This window comes from Chrysemys picta, chromosome 6 (genome assembly GCF_011386835.1).
Source record: "Chrysemys picta bellii isolate R12L10 chromosome 6, ASM1138683v2, whole genome shotgun sequence".
NCBI lineage: Eukaryota > Metazoa > Chordata > Testudines > Emydidae > Chrysemys > Chrysemys picta.
In genome coordinates, this window is record NC_088796.1 from 128,198,177 (window position 1) to 128,219,389 (window position 21,213).

Below are 21,213 nucleotides of genomic sequence, written 5' to 3' on the forward strand. Positions count from 1 at the left end.
TTCAAACTTCGGTACAAGGTGAAATATTCTCTAACTCTGTCGGGAAATATATTAGAACTGAAAATAAAAAAAAAAAAAAACGCTTCCGAAAGTTAGTCAGTGTATCGAGGGTACAAAGGTTTTCTAAAATAAAGACAATTACTCATTCTCCCTCTCCACCCCTCCCTCTGCTAACACGGGTGCAAAGGAGCAGAGCCCTATGGATGCTTGGGCATGGAAGGGGATATGCCAATGCTGAGGCATTATGGCTTTTCTCATCCCTCAGACAACTCCAGTGCCCCTCTGTGGTGCACAGCAAAGTCTGGCTCTAGCCCATGAGGTTTCTATGTAAATCACAAACCAGTGTAGAATGATCCCCCAGATCCCTAGTGGAATTTATTGCACAAAGAATTTCATCCGGAAAGCAAATAGATGACTCGCAAGCTGTCAGGTGTCTCCTAGACAACTATGATAAGACAGCGGCACTTGGAAAGGTCTCCTAAAGACGGTTGTGCGAGGATTGTTGCTAGAGACCGCTTCCTTCTTAATGCATTGAGAAGTCTGAATTTATTCGCCAATTTACTTTGATATTCATGTTCTCACTGACATTCTTCAGAACATTTTTATGAAGCACATTGCAATTTAAAACAAGTCTTTGAGAAATAACCCACAGAAAAGAAGAGCTATTAATTGCCTGACAGTTGTATCCCAATTCTTCATGCCAGCCATGCATTGTTCCCCATGGAAAAGGTTATTAGAGTCTGACAAACAGATCATTGCACCTAACAAAGCTTTGGATCTGGCATGTGGTTTCTGCTAGGGGAGCCACTCTCCGGCCTTGCCTGAGAGCTGCTCACACAGACACAGAGACAATCTTTTGTGGGTGGGTACACTTGGAAAATTCCACTCCAATACTCCATCTACGCAGCCCTTTGATATGCCTCTTCTGAAAAAGAGAGACAAGGTGGGTGAGGTAATATCTTTTATTGGACCAACTTCTGTTGCTGAGAGAGACAAGCTTTCGAGCTTACACAGAGCTCTTCTTCAGGTCAGCTGTTCTTCTGAAAAATGCAGACTTTCATTTCCATTTTCCTTCTGAGAACTTATCACAGCAGAGGAGAGTAGCGGAGAATGACATTATTAGGTGTTTTGCTTTTAGCCAAATCTTAGAGCTCTTGTAAGCAAGGTTTTTTAATAGAGAACTGTCAAGGCACTTGAAACTGCCATCAAGCAACGTGCTTTATATATCAGGAAGACTTTTCTTTTTCCCCTCCCCCTTAATTTCCAGCCCAATGGTATAATACCATTTAAAAATGAATGTGTGTGTGAAATGATACACATCAAATGTGCTCCTGCCAGTAAAAAGGTGACTTCAGAGCAATTTTTTACACAAAGCAACATATTCCTTCCCACTTTTCCCTTTTTACTTGACTACTTTCAGAGATAACGCCTGCTGATTTTAAACCAGATTAGTTGAAAATATAATAGCCAGCGATTCTCAAGGGCTGTTCAGACATTTGTACCCTCAAAGATTTTTTGTTCCATAAGGGTAAGAGGAATCAACTTTAACAAGTGGTAGTAGAATCTGCTAGTGTTTAATACACGTTTTTCATTTTATTTAGATGTATATTTCTGACACCTGATCTACACCCCAGACTTCTGCCAGCAGAGCTACGTTAGTCAGAGATGTGAAAAGATGTGATCTCTGAACAACATAGCTGGTCGAAGTCCCTAGTTTAGGGAATTTTACACTATAGCTTGTTTTGGTCATGGTTAGTGGTTTTACTAAACAGGTATAAAGTGCAGTTTTTCCAGGATTGCTGCGTTCATACTAGGAGCTCTCTGATGATACAGTATACTGGTATTCCGATGGCAATAAAGTGCTCCTAGTGTAGACATGGCCTTTCGGTGAGAAGGTGATAGAGAATGATTGCTCAGCTTAGTTCAGTACTGCAGAGTCTTTATTTAGGGCCCATGGAAGCCAATGGCAAAACTCCAATGTAAATGGGATTTGGCCCTTACTACGTAAATGTCGGTACCTATTGTCAATTTCGATTTTCTAAAGACAAAGCGTGGAGTATTTCTGGTAATGGGGAAGGAGAGAATTTAACAGTCCTTGTCCTCCAAGTAGGCTCTCTCACTCACGTGCTATTTCCTCACTGAAAATATTATTAATGCAGCCCAATCGTAATTTTTATTTAATAAGCACCTGCAGCAAAGTGTATGAGAGCAAACCAATTCAACATACACATTGTTGTGCCTGGCGTTTCCGAAATGTGTGTGTGTAGTTAGAAAGCTTAATAAAGGCACCACAATACTAGTCTTTCCTTGACTCTAAAAAAGTGATCTAATTTCTAGCAATAAAAAAATACAACCCTGTACAAAAATCAAATGTGCTCAGACTCAATGGCACATTTCACCCAGTAGATAATTTCTACAGTCTCGTTATAAACCTGTCAAAAAGCTGATTTATAATGAAATGCTGACGGGCTCCTAACTATAGCTGTGCTAATGGATCCACTGTAATAAACGTGTCTCTATCCATAAATCCACCTCCCTCGTACATAAATCACTAATAAATAAAATCAGCTAAAATTCAGCTATATAATCTTGCTAATCTAGAGACTGTAGCTATCCCTGTGAATGTTTCCTTTCTGGTCCGTATTAAGAGAGGATTCTTGGGAACCAGCCACAGTGGTCCAAAGGGAGAGGACACTGCAGAGAAAATGAGTATGAATGAGCAGAGCTGGGAGGGAGTCCAATAGGGGGACTGATGGTTAAAGAAGCAGTCACTGTGACTTTTAACACCCAGCCCACATTCAAGGATCCCTTACAATTAAAGCACTGTAGTCCCGTGGAGGACTGTTCCAAAACATGCCCTCTCACAACAGCCACACTGTGGGGCTCGGGAAGTTACTTTAAAATACTGCACTCATATTTCTACAAGGGGTGCTGAGCAACTGAGCCGCCACAGGAGCCCCTGAGCTAGTTTATGCCAATTCAGTCAAAACTTCTTCGGCAGCCCTATGGGGGGAGGGATAGCTCAGTGGTTTGAGCATTGGCCTGCTAAACCCAGGGTTGTGAGTTCAATCCTTGAGGGGGCCACTTGGGGATCTGGGGCAAAATTAGTACTTGGTCCTGCTAGTGAAGGCAGGGGGCTGGACTTGATGACCTCTCAAGGTCCCTTCCAGTTCTAGGAGATGGGATACGTCAGAGCAGGAGCGAAGCCACCATATACACAGATGCAGTACGTGCTCCTTCCCGCAGCCATACCCTGGCAGCAGGCATGGAAGGGGGGGTTTAGCTCCAAGCAGGAAAGATGAATTCGAGCCTCAAAAAGAAACACAGACACGCTATGCAGAACACGCCTACTGTTATCTATTGGCTAATGGTGTAATGGATGAGACAAAATGGAAGTTTTATCCTCCTCCCGTGTTGTGGGTTGCAAGACCTACGGACTGATTCCTGATCTCCTGGAGCCAAGAACTCCTGAAAGGGTGACACTGGATGCTATAATTGGCTCACTATGAACCAAACCCACCTGTTGGTGTCCTGTGGTTTAAATTTTACTCTTGCAGCAGGGTGCCTAATGAATCTGTCTCGCAGTTTGTGGTAAATCTATGCCAGCTGACAGCCCAGCGTGAATTTGGAAATGGTTGGGAGGATATGCTGTGTGACCATCAATAATGGCATCAATAATGAAGCTATGCAGAGACTGATTCTGGCAGAGCCCACTCTAACACTCCAACAAGGCCATGAATATTTCTGTGGTGCTGGAGATGGCGGCCAGAGGCACCTGCCATCTTTTCTAGATCCCCGCCAAGTAGATCCACAAGTTGAGGGATAGGAAAGGGACGGTCAAGCCACACTAGGAAGATCCAACCTCCAGATCTTCTCATGCTAGAGGGAGAAAGAGTGGGCTACCGATGTGTGGGGGGGAATCATTTTCACATGGGGAGTGCAGCATAAAAACTCAGAGTGTCATTATTGTAAAAAGAAGGGACATTTGGCTAGGTGCTGCAGAATTAGTGTCAGGGAATGCAGGGATACCTGGAAGACAAAGGGGAATAGGATGCACCATGTGGAAGGAGCATCAGCTGGAGACCCTGAACTGGAGAAGGAGGAACCAGATGAGCTGCTCGCTCTCGTGAATCAAATGAAATCTTGTTAGGCCCAATCCTAGTCAAGATACAGCTGAATGGGCAGAATGTGAAAAATGGAGCTTGACATAGAGGAAGCAGCTATGGTGTTGGTGCAAGAGACCTATAAAGATATTGCTGATGCATTCCCCAGCTTGACTTTATCCCCTATCTGAGCTATACTCAAATCCTGCCCTGCGGAGAAAATTCCCATATTGGGGAGGGTGGAAGTCGAGGTGAGGTATCAGTCCAGGGGGCTTGTCTCCCTCTCTTTGTGGAAGCTGGGGCAGGGCCAAACCTTTTTGGACAGTATTGGCTCTCCACCTTATAGCAAGATTGGAAAAGACTCCTGGGAGCACTGTATCACATAAGCACAAGATCAATCAATGACCTTTTGAAAAAATATGAGTAAGTATTTAGAGAGGAGCTGGAAGAACTCCAGAATCTCAAGGTGAAAAAAATGTGTAGAAACCATTTCACACCCCTGATTTTGCAAGGCCCACCCTGTTCCTTATGCTCTACAAGCCAGGGTAGAAGAGGAACTCCGACGGTTAGGGACCACAGGGATTATCTAACAAGTGAAATCCTCTGAGCGGGCTGCTCCGGTAGTGCCGGTAGCAAAAGCTGACGGTTCCATAGGTATGTGTGGCGATTACAGACAAACTGCAAACCAGGCTACCACTTGGAGCACTCTCTGATCCCCTGCACAGAAGAGCTTTACAACAAGCGAGTGGGTGGAGTCTTGTTTACCAAGCAAGATATGCCACAGGCTTACCAACAGGTAGTCCTGAAGACTTGCAGGCTGTGATCACTGTCAATACTCATAAGAGACTCTATAGGTATACCTGCTTACTGTTAGGGATTTCCTCTGCTTGAACTATATTTCAAAGAGTCATGGAAGAGTTATTTGGTTGGATTGCACAATGTCAGGGTATACCTAGACAATGTTCTTATGACAGAAGAGACAAAAGTGGACCATCTACGGAACTTAGAACACTCCTACAAAGGTTAAAGGAAGTGGGATTGTGACTCAAGTGCTCAAAGTGCGTTTTCATGGCTAAGGAGGTGGTTTATTTAAGACCTCGTGTTTTGAGAAAAGAACTGCAACTACTGGAAGAGAAGGTTAAAGACATCAAAAAAGCTCCAGTTCTAAAAATTGTGAGCGAGCTCAAGGCAGACGTCCAGAGTGACACTGGGGTAATGATCAGGAGATCACCTTCAAAGAAACCAAAGGGCTTCTGAAGTCAGCCACACTCCTACTGCATTTTGACCCCAAGTGTGACCTGTTACTTACTTGTGCTGCTTCACTCTATGGTGCGGGCGCTGTACTTTCACACTGAATGGAATATAGGACTGACAGGCCACTCTGCTATGCCTCACGTTCCTTATCGTCCGCAGAACAATGGTATCCCCAGTTAGATAACGAAAGATTGGATATTGTCTTTGCTGTCAAGAAGTTCCATCAATATCTCTATGGGTGACACTTCACTATAACAACTGACCACAAGCCACTTTTGGGACTTCCGGACGAAGTCAAAGCTATTTCTCCTATGGCCGCCATGCCTGCAATGTTGGGCATTATTGCTAATTGTCTACCAATATCAGCCGATCGATAAGCCGCGAGTGGCTCTGTTCTGCCCCAGGTCTCTCATTTAGTATAGCATGGGTGGCCCAAGTTGACAGTATCTTTGGACACACATCCGTATTTTCACAGGGGTTGTGAACTAAGTCTCCGAAGCAGAGTTCTCCTCCGGGGATCATGAGTTATAATTAGGGTGACCAGACAGCAAATGTGAAAAATCAGAACAGGGGGTTGGGGGTAACAGGAGCCTATATAAGAAAAAGACCCAAAAATTGGGACTGTCCCTATAAAATTGGGACATCTGGTCACCCTAGTTATAATACATTCTCAGGCAGGAAGGTTAATCCTGGAGAAACTGCACAGAACACACTCTGGGATGACCCGAATGAAAACTTTAACCAGAAGTTATGTCCGGAGGCCAAGTCTAGATAGGGAGATGGAGTAAGTAGTACTGCGCCATGCCACATGTCAACAGTTAAGAAAATTCCTTCCAGTAGCAGACCTATCACCAAGGGAATAGCCAGGAAGGCCTTAGATCAGACAACACATCAACTATGTTGGTCCCTTCCTTGGGTCAATGTTCCTTGTTGTGGTGGATGCACATTCTAAATGGATGGAAGTCATTCCAGTCAGAGTAGCTACCTCATCTATAACAACTGAGGAGCTTTGTTTCTTGTTTAGCACACCGAGGTCTCTGACAATGCTAATGTCTTTACCAGTGAGGAATTCCAGGCCTTCTTGAGGGCTAATGAGATCAAACAGAGAACATCTGCTTCCTACCACCCATCCACACATGGGCTGGTAGAGAGTGCTGTTCAGTCCTTTAAGAATGGACTCAGGAAGGTTACGGAGGGGTCGCTGCAGATCAGACTGTCTTGGTTCTTGTGTAATTATAGAACAACCTCACATGCTACAACAGGGGTATTGCCTGTGGAACTACTGATGAGGCAGCGGATACATACCCGCTGGAGTTTCTTGAAACCTCGTCTGGAGAAACAAGTGCATCAACATCAAGAAAATATGAAACACTATTGTGACCATCAACAGAGCACTTGCTTTGTGTCTCCTGGAGTACTCATTTGGGTTCACAGCTTTGTGGGAATGCCCAAGTGGTTGCCTGGAACAATTATAAAAGCTACAGGCCCACTTTCCTATCAGGTTGCTGTAAGAGATTTCCTGGTGAAACAGCACATAGATCATTCACTTGCCCGAGGTAGAGGTGAGGAACCTGAGTCAGGTTCACAGGATTCACTGTCTCCGCCTGGCGGTGATGGATCAGCGGATGCTACTGTTCCTGCGACAAACCCAAGTTCAGAGTCTGGGGAGGTAAAGTTTGCTCCTGTTGGAGCAGGTAATGGAATGGACCTCTTGAAGGATTCTCAGTCTCTTAGTACTGGGGTGCTTGTGGAGTTATTGCCAGTCCTGGTGATTTTCCTCTCAATGAACTTTGTTGAACTTTGAGGGGAAGGGATATTGTATCCTGGGGGCTTAGGATAGTCCCTAGACATATATTTGGAGTGTATATATATATATAGGAGTTTTGCCTGGTCCCTGGGGGCCATTTTGGAAGATAATAAAGAAGCAGTTGTTGAGAACAGACCTGGTGTGTTGTGCTCCCTACATACCTAAGCGGCTGTTACAAACCCCCACAGGAAGCTGGAGGCGGTATTAGGAGGATCCTCCAATGGATACAATGAAGGAGCGATTAGAGAGATAGAAGGAGCTTACACTTCAACTTAAACCTATTCTCACTCAATTTAAACCAAAATAAGCCTGTTGTAAACAGAAATAACAGTGTCCACACTGCCCTTTGCATGGCTGAACTAAATCGGTTTAAAATCACGCTTTAGATTAAACTGGTGCAACTTGTTCCTGTAGATAAGGCCAATATTTCTGGCTTTCATGGCCAAGAACCATTAATTCAAGTGACAGCAGACCAGTGTCCTTTTAAACTCTCCACTTCCTCCAAAATCTTTATTCCCCTTTAACAAATAAACCAGCATTTACATTATTAAGCCTTTTAATGGGTTGTTTTTCATCTTTCTGGCCACAGGATGATTTCAGAAGGTCTCTCAATCACTGAATCAATCTTAGATGCCACTGGATGTGCCCTGAGGCAAATACTTGCACCAATGAGCATCTTGATGTATCAACACTTCTTGAAGGTGACCTAGCAACTGATTTTCCACCACCCTGTAAAGCTGCCCGTGGAACTCGGCCAAATGATATTTCTAGCCAGATAATATTATTTCCTGAGTTTCAGTTAGTAATTTAATAAAGCCCAAATGACAATCCAAAGGCTGGATGAGAATTGTACATTTTAGCTCAGCTATGCTAGTCCTGGCCTTGGTCCAAATGCTGAATTTGTCTCACATACAGTAATTACTAGATAGATTTTGATCTTTTTCATATTCACTGTAAAGTTGGAAACAAAGATTTCTGAAGATCAACACCAGAAGATGAGAGTTCAAAATAAATCAGGGAAAGGAACGACATCAGTAGTTTTACTTCCAAATATTAGATTAAAACAAACTAGTGGGGGAATTGGCAAAAACGTTTAGATTAAAAATGTTTTTGTGTGTGTTTGGCTTTTTAAAAACATGAGTATTCGCCTAGAATGTGACCTAAAACAACAGCAGCAGTATTGCCAAACCCTACAGCTCCAAAACCATGAGTCAGGCCAAAAAATCGTGTGATCAGCTTAAGAATCGCAAGATTTTAAAAAATAATAAATTAGGAGTTCTTTTATTTTGTCTGCTGCTTTTGAGCCCTTAAGATTGACATTTCCCAAGCTTTTCCCCACAACCATGAGGGCTAGCAACTTTCTTTTTCTTTGAAATGAAAGCTGGGATTCCTCTGCAACAACAGGACAGGGGCTTTAAGACAGGCACCGAATATTGCAAGATCAGCAACAAAATTCTGAGAGTTGGCAACGCCGCAACAACGCTGTTACTAATGCTTGGGAACCAGAACTGAAACTGCTTAGAAGCTGCCGATAAGCTAAAGTGAAAGCAAAGCGCCTATGTGCACTATCCAAATGGAGTGAAATGCAAAAAAGGAAACTAACTGTTTAAATGCTGAGAAGGACGTTAGATGAGATCATTTCTTTTAGTCCTAGAAATGTTTGGACCAGACTGTGTCTCTGTGTGGAAACAAGAGCCTGAAGTTCCCGAGCTGAATGCCTCTGAATCCTTCTATCAGCTTTCTCAGTCTCCCCTCATCCACACACGAGAATGGGCGTCTGGCCCACCAAATATGAGTCTCTCATGCCTCTGCCCCAACTTGCTGAGTAAGAGCTGCCATGTTTTGAGGAGCTCCTTGAGTGACATTCAGTACAGGGCGGGGTTTTGTTATGGGGGATAACTCATTGGGGGAAAACTGGCTTTGTGCTCCCGCTCTGTTGTGCACCCTTCATTTTGGCTCCCCTGTCTCCCACATTATGCCTCCCCCTGCCGATTCGCTCCCCCATTCTCCTCGGTAACGTGCCCACAGTGAGAGACAGGGTCAGCTTCCCCCTCCTTATCCTCCCTGGCTGCTGGCTCGAACTCACTGCCAGCCAGTGGGAGGGGTGGGGGCTGGGAGTGGGGCAAAGGGAGGAGGAGACAAAGTCTGGCTGCCTATCTCCCCAGAAAGCATGGAGGAGGTCACGGGGTGAGTGAGTGAGTAGGGCTGAAGATGCCAGGGGCTGCTGGGTGGGTAAATGTGTGCGCGATGGTGGCCGGGAGTATTGCTGGATGCCGGGGCTGCAGGGCGGTGAGGGGGTGCCTTGGGACTGCAGTAGGCAGACCCGAAGTGCTGGAGCTGGGACTTCATCCCTGCCTTGCAGCATTGCACCCCGGTGGTCACAGCATGGTGCCTGCCAACTGGCCCTCAGTGGCCAGGAGGAGGGATTGTAGAGGATTCCCTGCGGCCGGCCTGCAGCTTGGATTAACACACAGCTTTCCAGTGGGGTTGTAGCGAAGCATGGCTGGGGGCTGCAGGCGTGCCCGCCACATGAGACGCGCGAGACTTGGCAACCTTACTGACAGCATGGCTACTTGCCCTGGAATGTCCCTTTAAGGAGGCTCCCCAGTGTGGAGGGAGCTCCACAGGAAAGTGAATACAGGCCTGGCATGACCTTTCCATTCCTTATGTCACTTGGCACTGGTATTGGGGCAGCGGAGGGGAAAGTGTGCCCTTTCCAAGCCCCCTACAGATCCTTCGCCCAATGGAGAGCCCTCCAAGGGAAGAGGGGCCTGGGTCATGGAGTGGGGAGAGGGAGATTTACGTACAGGGCTCTCCTCTGCGCAAGAGTCCTAAAGTCCTATGTTATTTTCAGTAATGGAGGTAAGTGAGAATTAAGGGGCAAATTTTTAAATGACCAAAAGGCACATAACCACACTCCTCCCACCGCAGGTCAGTGAGAACTGCGTGTTTCATGCCCACGCGTGCTTTTCAACATTTCCCCCAAATGTATTTGTATTGCATTTAATGTACCATCAAACTAAGGAACTTAACCCTGCAAACCTTCACTCCCCTGAACAATCCCTTAATCAGCTGTTCCACGGAAATAATCTGTGTAAGGCTTACTCGTGTGAATCCAGTTTGTAAGGTTAAGCTCTATGTGAATATAGAATAATAGCACTGATTCAGGTATAAACTACAATATAGCTGTAGACTCTCAACGGCTCCACAAGAATGTATTTCTCCAGGGTTAAATATTTCAAGGTCAACTAAGACAAGATTGAGTTTGACTAACTAAGGGCAAAACCAGAAATGAATATGCCTTTCCTGAGGCTATTCAGTTACAGTCAAGCAGAGCTGACTTCAGGACTTTTTCAGTCTTTCCTGGGACTCAGAGATCTAGATCAATCATGTGTATCTTATACCCTAGAGTAGAAGGACGTGACATCTCAATGACATGGCCACCGTAATACTGCTGTGTCGCTGACTTTCTTTGCATTTCTATTCTGTTTGGAGAGAACTCTATGTTCTCTTCCTCCACTTACCTGACTTTGCTTGCTTGATTCCAGCCAACATTATTTTTAAAGTTTCTATTTATAACATTCAGACAAATAAAATGAATTGTCACCTAAGCTGCCTCTTTGTAAAAGTAGCCCCCCAAAATATTACAGCACTAAAGATTTCTTATGCTAACCTTTGAAAACCTGGGTTGAATGATGATAAAACATTAAATAGGACAAACACTTATGTCCATATCATGCCAGTAATTTCCCAGCAGAAATCAATGGGGAGTTTGGCTTAAAACTGACGACACAATATGGCCATCAGTCAGCAATATGCCAACAGCAAGTTAAGTTCTAGTGGCTGGGCCATACTTTACTTTCCAGGGTGTCTTAGAAATAGACCACAAGGTACAATTAATTTCTCTGGACTTTTTGAAACTCACTGAGTAGGATGCTACTGTGTGGTATGGTGTGATAAGGTAGCGATGAGAGAAAGGGGCATATGGGCACAGAGGATTTATTTGCTAGAGTCACATATGAATAGACTCAAATGAAAAACTGATCCCAGAGAGGGAGCTGGAGAGTGTTCTTCTCCTGTCTGGCATTTGAGCACATCCTATCTGCCTTCATTTACATGGACCATTGGCAAGTAATCTCCACAATGGAGTTCAGAAATGGATGCTGATAATGTCCCTAAGGCTGAAGTCAGATTCTGGAGCTAAACAGTTTGAATGACCATATGTAAATGAACTGTTTCAAGCAGCTATATAAAGCTACTCCTTTCTGGTTATGCTTGTAAACAAAGATCATTTAATCAGACTCGCTTAAAATATTCAGATGAGGGGGAAATAATGATCTAAATCAGCGGATGACAGCTCTGATTAAAGTGTTTACTAATGACAAAATGGCTTCTCTGATAACAAAATTGGAATAAGAATGTATAACGCAGAATTGATTTGCTTAATTTCTAGCAGCAAGATCTCGTACTCTCCAGATTATTATATTTTTTGCTCTGTTGGCTTTGCTCAGCCTTTCAGAAATGTGTCACTAAAGAGGCACTTTGCTTACATTGCTGATGTTGATAAAAAGAAACGAGGGTAACACCCCCCCACCAACAGTTATAGTAAATGAAATGAAAAATCTTTCACACATTTTATTGAGCCAGAAATGAGTTCAAGAAGCATGACTAAAATATTGAACAACTCTGGGCCTTCAAAAGCACCATTAACATTTTTAGCTTGGCATCTTTTGTTTCCTAAAAACAAGTAGTCAAAGCTAGAGAGAAATGTCAGGAGATCAATAAAAAGTAATTAAGAAGAGTGTTTAATGTCCTTGAGAAGGGTTTGAAGGAAATCTAGCAGGGAAAAAAAAAAGATCAGCAAAGCTAAAAAATGGTAACAGTCAGTGTTTTCCATTTAAGGAAATAGTAACATATCATTTTTGCCCAAAATTGCAGTTAAAAGTATTTAAATTATTAAACAGAAGAAAACAAAAGAAATGGATTTAGAGATGAATTATTACCAAAAACCACTTGCTATTTTTCAACTAATAGTTCTTGCCTTCTGCATATCCTTTATTAATCTATTACCTCCATAGAACACTGTGTATTTGTCATCAATTCTCTTTTCGAATTAGGAGACAGAATTTTTTTTCTAATGTGAAGAATGATGATACTAATTCTCCAAAAGAGAAACTACTTGATAAATCCTTTCCTCTCCAGGCCTCTAGAGCATTGCATCCAACAGTGACTGGGACGATAAGGGTGTGGCTTTCCCTAAAGATAACAGGCCTTAGTTATTCCAGAAGTGATGGCTGATTTTGGAGGGCCAATTTGACACACCTTAAAGGATCTGATTTTCAGAAAATGCTAAGGACCCATACTCTGAAATCAGGCCCCCTATGACGTATCTGAAGGTAGCACCCAAAATGGAAGAACCCAAAATCATGCATCTTCTTTGAAAAGTTAGTCAGAGCACTGTAATCAGGGCCGGCTCCAGGCACCAGCTTACCAAGCAGGTGCCACTTCGGAGATGGGCGGCACGTCCAGCTGTTCGGCGGCAATTCGGCGGACGGTCCCTCACTCCTGCTCGGAGCAAAGGACCTCCTGCCGAATTGCCTCCGCGCGGCTTTTTTTGTTTGTTTGTTTGGCTGCTTGGGGCGGCCAAAACCCCGGAGCCGGCCCTGACTGTAATTTACAGTAATTTCCCTTGCTTCAGCGGAATTACCTCCAATCTGACTTCCAGTAACTGAGATCAGAATTTTGCCCGAAGTCAACAGCAGACACATTTTATAAATGAGCTAGAACAGGATGCTGTTCATGATCTTCCATCATTCACACATATTCTGTGTGATCAGGCGGAGGGTGGCACATCACAGAAATAAATCGAAGGGGATTATCACTTTGAGATACAGTAGGAAAAAGCAAGTCACAGAGATTTTATCCATGAGCTTTTTCTAGGTATGCAGAGTTGTTGTAGCTGTGTCAGTCCCAGGATATTAGAGACAAGGTCGGGGAGGTAATATCTTTTATTGGGCCAACTTCTGTTGGTGACAGAGACAAGCTTTCGAACTTACACAGAGCTTTTTCAAAGGAGCAACTAACAGCCCCCAAGACAGATTTACATTAGGACTAGCTGCCCACTGATGGCCTATCCACAGTCTCAGTGGGCCCTTCCTGAAGCACATAGACAATGGGGATTGCTTAACCCAGTGACTCAGCAGGGGATGTAGAACATGTGATCCCTGACTCCATGTTTGAGACAGTATCTTTCCAGGCCCATGGATTTTGGGGGGTATAAATTGGAGTCTGTGACTCGGGCCTCTCTCCTCCCCCATATACTCCCCAGTTCAAAGTCTTTTCTTCTTGTTGTCAAGTCTTGTTGACTTTGAACTGGGCAGATTGGTCCCAGACTGAGCAAAGAATTCAGCCTGTGTATTAAGAACTGTGAACTGCTTACAACGCCTAGTGGGGTGAGAAAAACTGCTTGATTCAAATCTTGCTTAGTCTGATAAAGGGTGGAATTTAGACTGCGATTTTATTTTTATTTCTTATCTAACCAACTTTGACCTTTATGCCTAACATTTATAATCACTTAAAATCTACCTTTCTGTAGTTAAGAAACTTATTTTAATGTTTTATCCTAACTGTGAGTTTGTCTAAAGTGCTTGGAGAATCTGCTCAGATTACAAAGGCTGGTGTATGTCCGCTATTCTTTGACGAAGTGGCAAACTAATTAATGAGTTTGCATTGTTCAAAAGAAGGTCTTGTGCAGTATAAAATGGGATATTTCTCGGGTGCTGGGGGGGATTTGCTGGTGTCTCCCTCTGTATAGTTCATGAGTGGCTTAGAGAGCATTCAAGCAACTTAGCTGGGTGTGTCCCTGCATGTTGTTGGTGGAGTGATCACAGCACCTGGAGGGGTTTGCTGCTTGTCACTAGCATAGTGTGGTAAGAGTTAGCCCACGGAGGAAAGTTACAGTGGATCCCATAGTTCCAGGTTGTACCCCAGAGATCTGGTCACAAGTGAGTAATCCTGCCCAATAATAAAGGCCCTGAGCTTGCAAGTGTGTGTCCACGTGGTTCTCAATGCAATAGCCAAACTCATCAGTCACTGTATCCTGTGCATGTTCTAGTGCACTTGGCCTTCTCTTTTAGACTGCAAACTCTTTGGTGTGGGGGCCTGTTTCTATCTTGATACAGAACACAGTGTTGGTGATAAACAACTAATAGATAAAATCATAATAGTTACAAATACAGCACGTTCACCCCTACAAATGTATCCCACTGTAAGTCTTTACAAACATTTGGGGGGCTATGGAGGGCTATGCTTTTAGCACCTCTAGCTTCATATACACAGTTTAATTCCTAATACCTGAAATTAAAGAGAATCCACCTTTTTTATTTTTCCACCCCAAAAATTAGGCCAATGGGCTTTCTGGATTATTAGTACAAAGTTAATTAGGAACAGGTGAGAGGGCCATATGAAGAGTAACTATCAAGCAATGAAAGGATAAAAGGTGTGGAAATTAGCTGTGCTAATTCCAGCCAACAAAGATATGAGAATGATGCTCAAGTAGGAAAACCTCTTTCATATTATGTGAAATAGTAAAATGGGTTTCAACACAAAAACAGGACAATCTACCTAAAGTTACAACTTGTTGTAATGAGGATGTATTGCATTCAAGTAGTGTCTGCACAAAGAGCTACGGACTGCAGGTGGAATTTTCAAAGGGCCGGGCACCCAACCCCTTCTGAAATTCCAGTCCTACAGGCTCCTTTGAAAAACCCAGTTTATAGGGGCACTATCATGAAAATCTGTGTAGAATCGGGGAACCATTCCCCGCATATTCCGAAACCAATGGCTATCAGCAATGTTACAGATAAATATTCTGACAGAAATCAACAGTGAACTTTCCCAGGGGAAATTTCCAGTCTATGGCCATTTAAAATGGAAATTTTCTATAGACTCCAGCTGCTTTGTGCTGTTCTCGCAATGCAAAGTCCCCATAAAACTGGCTTAACTGGCTGGTTAAATGATGTGTGTAGCTTGGTCCTTGCTTTTCTATACATTAAAATGTCACTGCTCAGTTATACCGCTCTGCTGAGCCACTTCTCCATTTGGCCCCACCTCTCTGACCGACAGCTTAATTCCACTGCTCTGCTAAACCACGCCTCCTCCTTCTGGCCCCTCCTCTCTCATTGACAATGTAATTTCATTGTTCTGCTAAGCCACACTTCCCTTTGGCCTGCCCCTCTCACTGAGAGCTAAATTCTAATGCTCTGCACACTCCCTTGTCCCCAGGCCCCTCTGAGGCAGCTCAGTTCTCTTTGCTCCACTCCTACTTTGTCTCTCAGCCACCTTCCCCTCTGACAGGTCGCTCATTACTCCTGTGCTGGATATCACTCATATTGTTCTTCTCTTGCAGGCAGGAAACATGATGCTTTTACTTGCCCAAATAACACTTCTATTTGCCCTGGACTTCTGGGTAATAGAGTTTTCCCAGCCTTAGCTGCTATACTTACTTCTTTTGAAAGAAATAAAAACCTTTCTCCAGCCATAAACTGCACAAATTAATCCAGATTATGATGCCTGACAAACTTCTTGTATTCATGTATTTCTCCACAAAAGGTCTTCACGGAACAATCTTCTTCTTTAGGTGCCCATATGTCCTTTGAGATCCTTTCTAAATTAATGTGGGGTGTCCCTTATATCTCTGCCTCAGGAAGATTCAGGTCTTTGATATGTGCAAGTCAATTAATTTTCTTCCTGTTCTTTCTTGGGACAACGTCTTTTCTTTGTGCACAATTATTTAAAATATACAATACAAGGAATATATATAAAAATGAAACTAAGGTTATGTCTATACTAGCACTTTTGTCGGTATAACTTATGTCACGCAGGGGTGTGGAAAAAAAACACCCCTAGGAGCGACACAAGTTACACCGACAGAAGCACCAATGTGGACAGACACTCTCCTGCCAACATAGCTACCACTGCTCATTGAAGGTGGTTTAATTATGTCGACAGGAGAGCTCTCTCCCGTTGGTATAGAGTGGCTACATGAGCAATCTTACAGTGGCACAGCTGAATGGTACAGCTGTGCAGATGTCAGACCGCTAGTGTAGACGTGGCCTAAGGATTAGGATCTTCCATTGTCTTTCATCTTGCAAAATGTGTTCAAAGTAGGCGCTAAATGCAACCACTGGAGTGAGTGAGTGAATGGGGGTAATTGCATAAGAAGCAGGGCGGTGGAGAATCAGGCCCTATATGAGTGAAGTGCTCTTTTAAAATTACTTTTTGATAAAATCAAGTATAAAAAAAACCCCATCAAGTCACATATCAAATCTAAAAAATAGAACATAGATCCTTCTCGGCCATGTGTGACATGATGTCTCTAAGTCTTTCTTTGATGCTTCCTAAGAAGCATTCTTCTGCCATAAAATCTTACAGCTGATATGAAATAAAGACTGGAGTACTCTAGGTACTTGTGTTCTGGAAGGCTAATGAGCCAGGAAAAGGAAAACGCTGTCTCTGCTCCATATACAGGCATCAAGACTACAAGAAGATCTTTAGATCCTTTATGTACTGTCTGGCCATTACATTTTTCCATTGGAGCATTTAAATTAAAATTTCTGAATGCAAGGTTTATTGCCCACTATATGCAACAGGTATCTTTTATTAAAGTGGAAGACCACACTTCAAGGTGCACTTTTTAAAACACATGATTACCAATCAGACATACCTAATTACAAAGTCTCTACCTTCACATCCCCCTACTCATGGTTAGGGATCAGTCCCTTTTCTCCTTAGAATCAGTGCACTATATGAAAAACGTTTGGTCAAGAATTAAGTAGTTGATGCGAACGTTGTAGAACCGAGGGCTGTCCTTAACACTGACTGAGCCAGAATATTTTTTTTCATTAAAATATAATTCTATGGCCTTACTTTTAAAGGTGCTGCTTCCATAGAAGTTGATGGGATTTGCTGGAGCTCAAAATCTCAGTTTAATTAATCTGCTGGAAACACTTCAAAAATTCTCAAAAAAAAAGGAGATTGAGGACTGGTCTACTCTTAAAACTTAGATTGACCTAGATATGTCACTCAGGGCTGTGAAAAATTGTGTGCCTTAAGTGCTGTAATTAGGTGGATCTAACCCCCGTTGTAGACACAGCTAGGTTGACGGAAGAATGCTTCTGCTGACCTAGTTACCGTTTCTTGGAGAGGTGCATTAACTTCATCGATGAAAAAAACCGTTCCGCTGATGTAGGAAGCGCCTACACAATGACGCTACGGCGGCACAGCTGTAGCGCCAGAGCTCTGCTACTGTAGCGGCTCTTGTGTAGACAAACCCTACACCAAGAATATCTCCCAACTCTGCTTGATGGAGGCTGCTTTCTGAGACTCCCCTGTGGTTCATGAGGCAGGGCATTCCGATAGCTTTCTGCTGTATGTGTCCAGATAATACCATTAACACATTTAAGGCTTACGTTTTCAAAGGTGGCCAAAGATTTTGGATGCCATACATTTTGGTCGCCTCATGTGAGACATTTCAAAGGGACCTGATTTTTAAAGGGTGCGTGCTCAGCATTTTCTGTGCTTTAAGTGCTACATGGAGCGGCATCTCCTCAGCTTTATGCTGTCCTTTTGAACTCTATGGTGTTTCAGATGTGCAGGGCTCCAGCGGAAGGCCATTTGTGTGAGGAAAGGGAGAGGATGTTACAGACGCAGCATTCAAGCTGTGATTGCAATCAGAAGTTTCTTCTAATTTTTTAATAGACTCTTCTACAAAACCCTCCTTATGGCTGAATGAGTCTAATTAAGATTAAATCAGATCAGGACTTGAAGACTGATATTGCAGAAAACACCGTGACAAAAGAGATCTTTGAACAGACTGTAGTCTGAAGGGAAGCCGACAATTTGCCTGCCACACTTACTACATGTGATTCTGCTAGAGCTTAAGGAGAACGTGACAGGGGAAAGGAGTACCAGACTCTCACCCCTTTAAATAGCAGGGACAGATGCAACAACACATTTCCCCCCCTTGCCTCCACATTTTCTCTTTGGAGACATCCTAAGTGCTAAATAAACAAGGAGGAGGAGGAGGAAAGGATATAGAAATTAGGCCTCTTTTAAGTGTAGATAAGCAACTAGCCCAATCACTCAGCAAAAATGAAAAGCAAACATCTTTGTCCATAGTGGGCTCTGATGTATCATATGGAGAAAATATATGTCCAACCCTGCCCCCAACCCTTGGGGAAATCAACCCTGCCCCCAACCTTTGGGGAAATCAATGGTAGGGGCTCCAGGAGCACAGGCAGCAGCATCTTCTGGGTAAGAGTGGGGGTATCCTGTCTTGTTCCCCTTACACCATCCCCCGGGCCAGCAGTCAACATGCGAAAAGACCCAAAAGAAAGGACACACAAACATTTTTCTCACAGGAAATTCAAATATGTTGAGAGCTTCCTTACCGTGGGGTGTGAGAGTCTGGAACCTCAGTCACTGCCTTCAGCACTTTGACAATAAAAATGAGGGGGCTGCCAATTTGTGTGGGTAACTTTGGGACTAAAATGAGGGCCATCCGTAAGGTGCACTCTGGGAAGGTGAGGGCTAGTGATCAAGATCAATAACAGCAAGAGTGGCTGCTTGAGAAGGAGAGGCTTTTAAAATCATCTACCCTTCAGATGTCAGCTCCAGGAGGATGGGTCAACGGTGAAGGCCTCAGAGAAGCAGCAGCTTTAATCAGCTTTGTCTGGGATTTTTAAAGTAGCCTCAAGAAAGTTAGGTGCCCAACTTCAATGGCAGCTAGCTCCCTCAGGCTCCTGACTTTAATTTTATGTAAAATGACTGAAGTCATGGTGCCTGAAATGAAATCTTTTCTTCTCCCTAAGACTGTAATCAACCTGATTCTGCTGCCGGTGAACATCAGCTACCACTCTGCACTCTCATTCCCTCAGCCTGTCAAGGACAGGCAAGGAACAGCAAAGCATTGAAACACCTGGACAACAACCTCAGCTAATGGTAGACAGATTACAGGATACAGTGTGAATGTGAAAATATGGGCTAGGGTCTTATGAGAGTAATTGAAGCAAAATAATTTTGTAGCAACTCTTAGTCACTGTTTGATTTTTTTCCCCCCAGGACAAGCTGGAGCAATTTAAAAAGCTATATATATATATATATATATAGCTCTTGTAGCCTTTTTGCTACAAAAACAAATGGTAGTGCCTCTGGGTGTGAATTCTGTAACTGATCTGTTGTGTCACAAACCGGTACTGGAGATTTGACTGTCCTCTTAATTCTGCTGAGTGCCTGAGGCATAGCGTCTCTCCTCCAGCATATGGACGTGTCTGTATGATGACAGGTTTTTGTTGTTGTTGTTACAAGAGCACAGCTACATTAACGCATGCACGCACCAATAAATCTTAACGAGGATGAGTGCCACAAATCTGCATTGACTGGCATTAACTGCGTGTCATCCCCACCAGAAGAAAGGACAGATTACTAATTTCATTGAGGATGCTTCCTATGGCTTTTACTGGCCATCTGCAGATGTACTGAGAGAAGAAACAAATGCACTGAGTTTGCTGTGCAGTTAACTGCTTGCAAATGAGAAGACTTGTGTGTCCCTGTCTCATCCACCACTGACCCTGCTGTCCCATTATGTTCTACGGCATCTAGCCTGTTTACATCAGAAAATTAGGTCTAATAAGATAGAAAACATCCTGCATCTATAATGACCTTCACGTCATGTTTATTTTCCTCTCTTAGTCTCTTTACTTGACTTATCCAGATCAGATGTTTCCCATAAAGCTTATGGTCACATCAGAGCCCCCAGTTTGATCTGAAAAACCCATTAAAAACCACGAGCAAGAACAGCTTGGTATTAAGTGAAAAGAAATCTCCTCTTTTCTGATTCTCCAGCATACACAGAATGAGCCAATTTTAATGGGAGTTACATTAGAGGTAAGCTTGGCCCAAGGGTCTTAAAATGAGTAAAAAGAACAATTTAAAAAATCTGAGGCCAAGATTTGCAAATCTATGTGCCTAAAGTCAGGTTTCTAAATCCATAATAAAGCATCTACATAAAGGTGGCCTCATTTACCAAGTGTGAACAGCTGCCATTCCCATTAGCTTCCATGGGAGCTGCAGGCTTTTTTATTTAGATATCTCAGTAAGGAGTTAGGTGCTTGACTTTAGTTTTAAAATTCTGGCCAAAATTGTTTGCAAATGAAAATGTAAATGTGTCCTTCCACTGCCCTGCTAAATTCATCATCAGCTAACGGGCGCAAATCTGCTCATTTTGTCACTCTGGGCCAGGATATACTCTTCTAGAGAGAATCAGAAAAGATTCCTGCAGAGAAGATTTGCATAATGATAAGAGAGAACCATAATTGAAAGTGCAGCTGTTCTTGGAGCAGGGAGTGTAAAACTGGTGTTGCTGGGTTCTACAGTTATTGTCTCTCAGTTATGCCCAGATCAAAACTGATTGGTTTACAAGATATTTGTCTAACTGCCAGTCCTTCAAACTCACATTTAGAGTCTGAGGCCTTGTCTACACTACAAATGTTTTGCCGGTATAGCTATACTGGGAGAATCCCAAGTCAGCTTATGTCAACAGGAGCTGGCATAGTAACACTACTTCCCAGAACAACATTAGCTAAGTTGACAGAAGCACTCTTCTGTTGGCGTAGTTGCATCTATAATGCGGGTTTTGCTGGCATAGCTACGTCACTAGGGGCTGTGGTTTTCTCATACCCCTGACCGACACAGCTGTACCAACAAAACATTATAGTGTAGGTCTAGGCTGAAAGTCAAGGCAGGTTCACCACTATTAATTCAAATCCTGCAATCTGGTTTTAGTTAACAATTCTGTTCATGCATCAGCCAAAATCCAGCTCACTCTTCCATATCTGTGTTGGCTCCTTAGCATTAACAAGGGGTAAAAGCAACAAAATCTTACGTTAATCAGCAGAGTGAGCCGATGTGGCTGAAAGCACATAGGAAGACACAGCTGAGGAAGACTGCCACTTTGCAGAGCAGAATCACATGTTAAGTGACTTCAGGATT

The 21,213-nt window shown here is 43.3% G+C and overlaps 1 protein-coding gene across 21 annotated transcripts in view; it reads right to left on the reverse strand.

The window, feature by feature from the left end:
- The window catches only part of NRG1 (neuregulin 1), a 733,358-nt gene that overhangs the window by 51,339 nt on the left and 660,806 nt on the right, over positions 1 to 21,213 (reverse strand). The gene's annotated exons all lie outside the window — the stretch shown is intronic.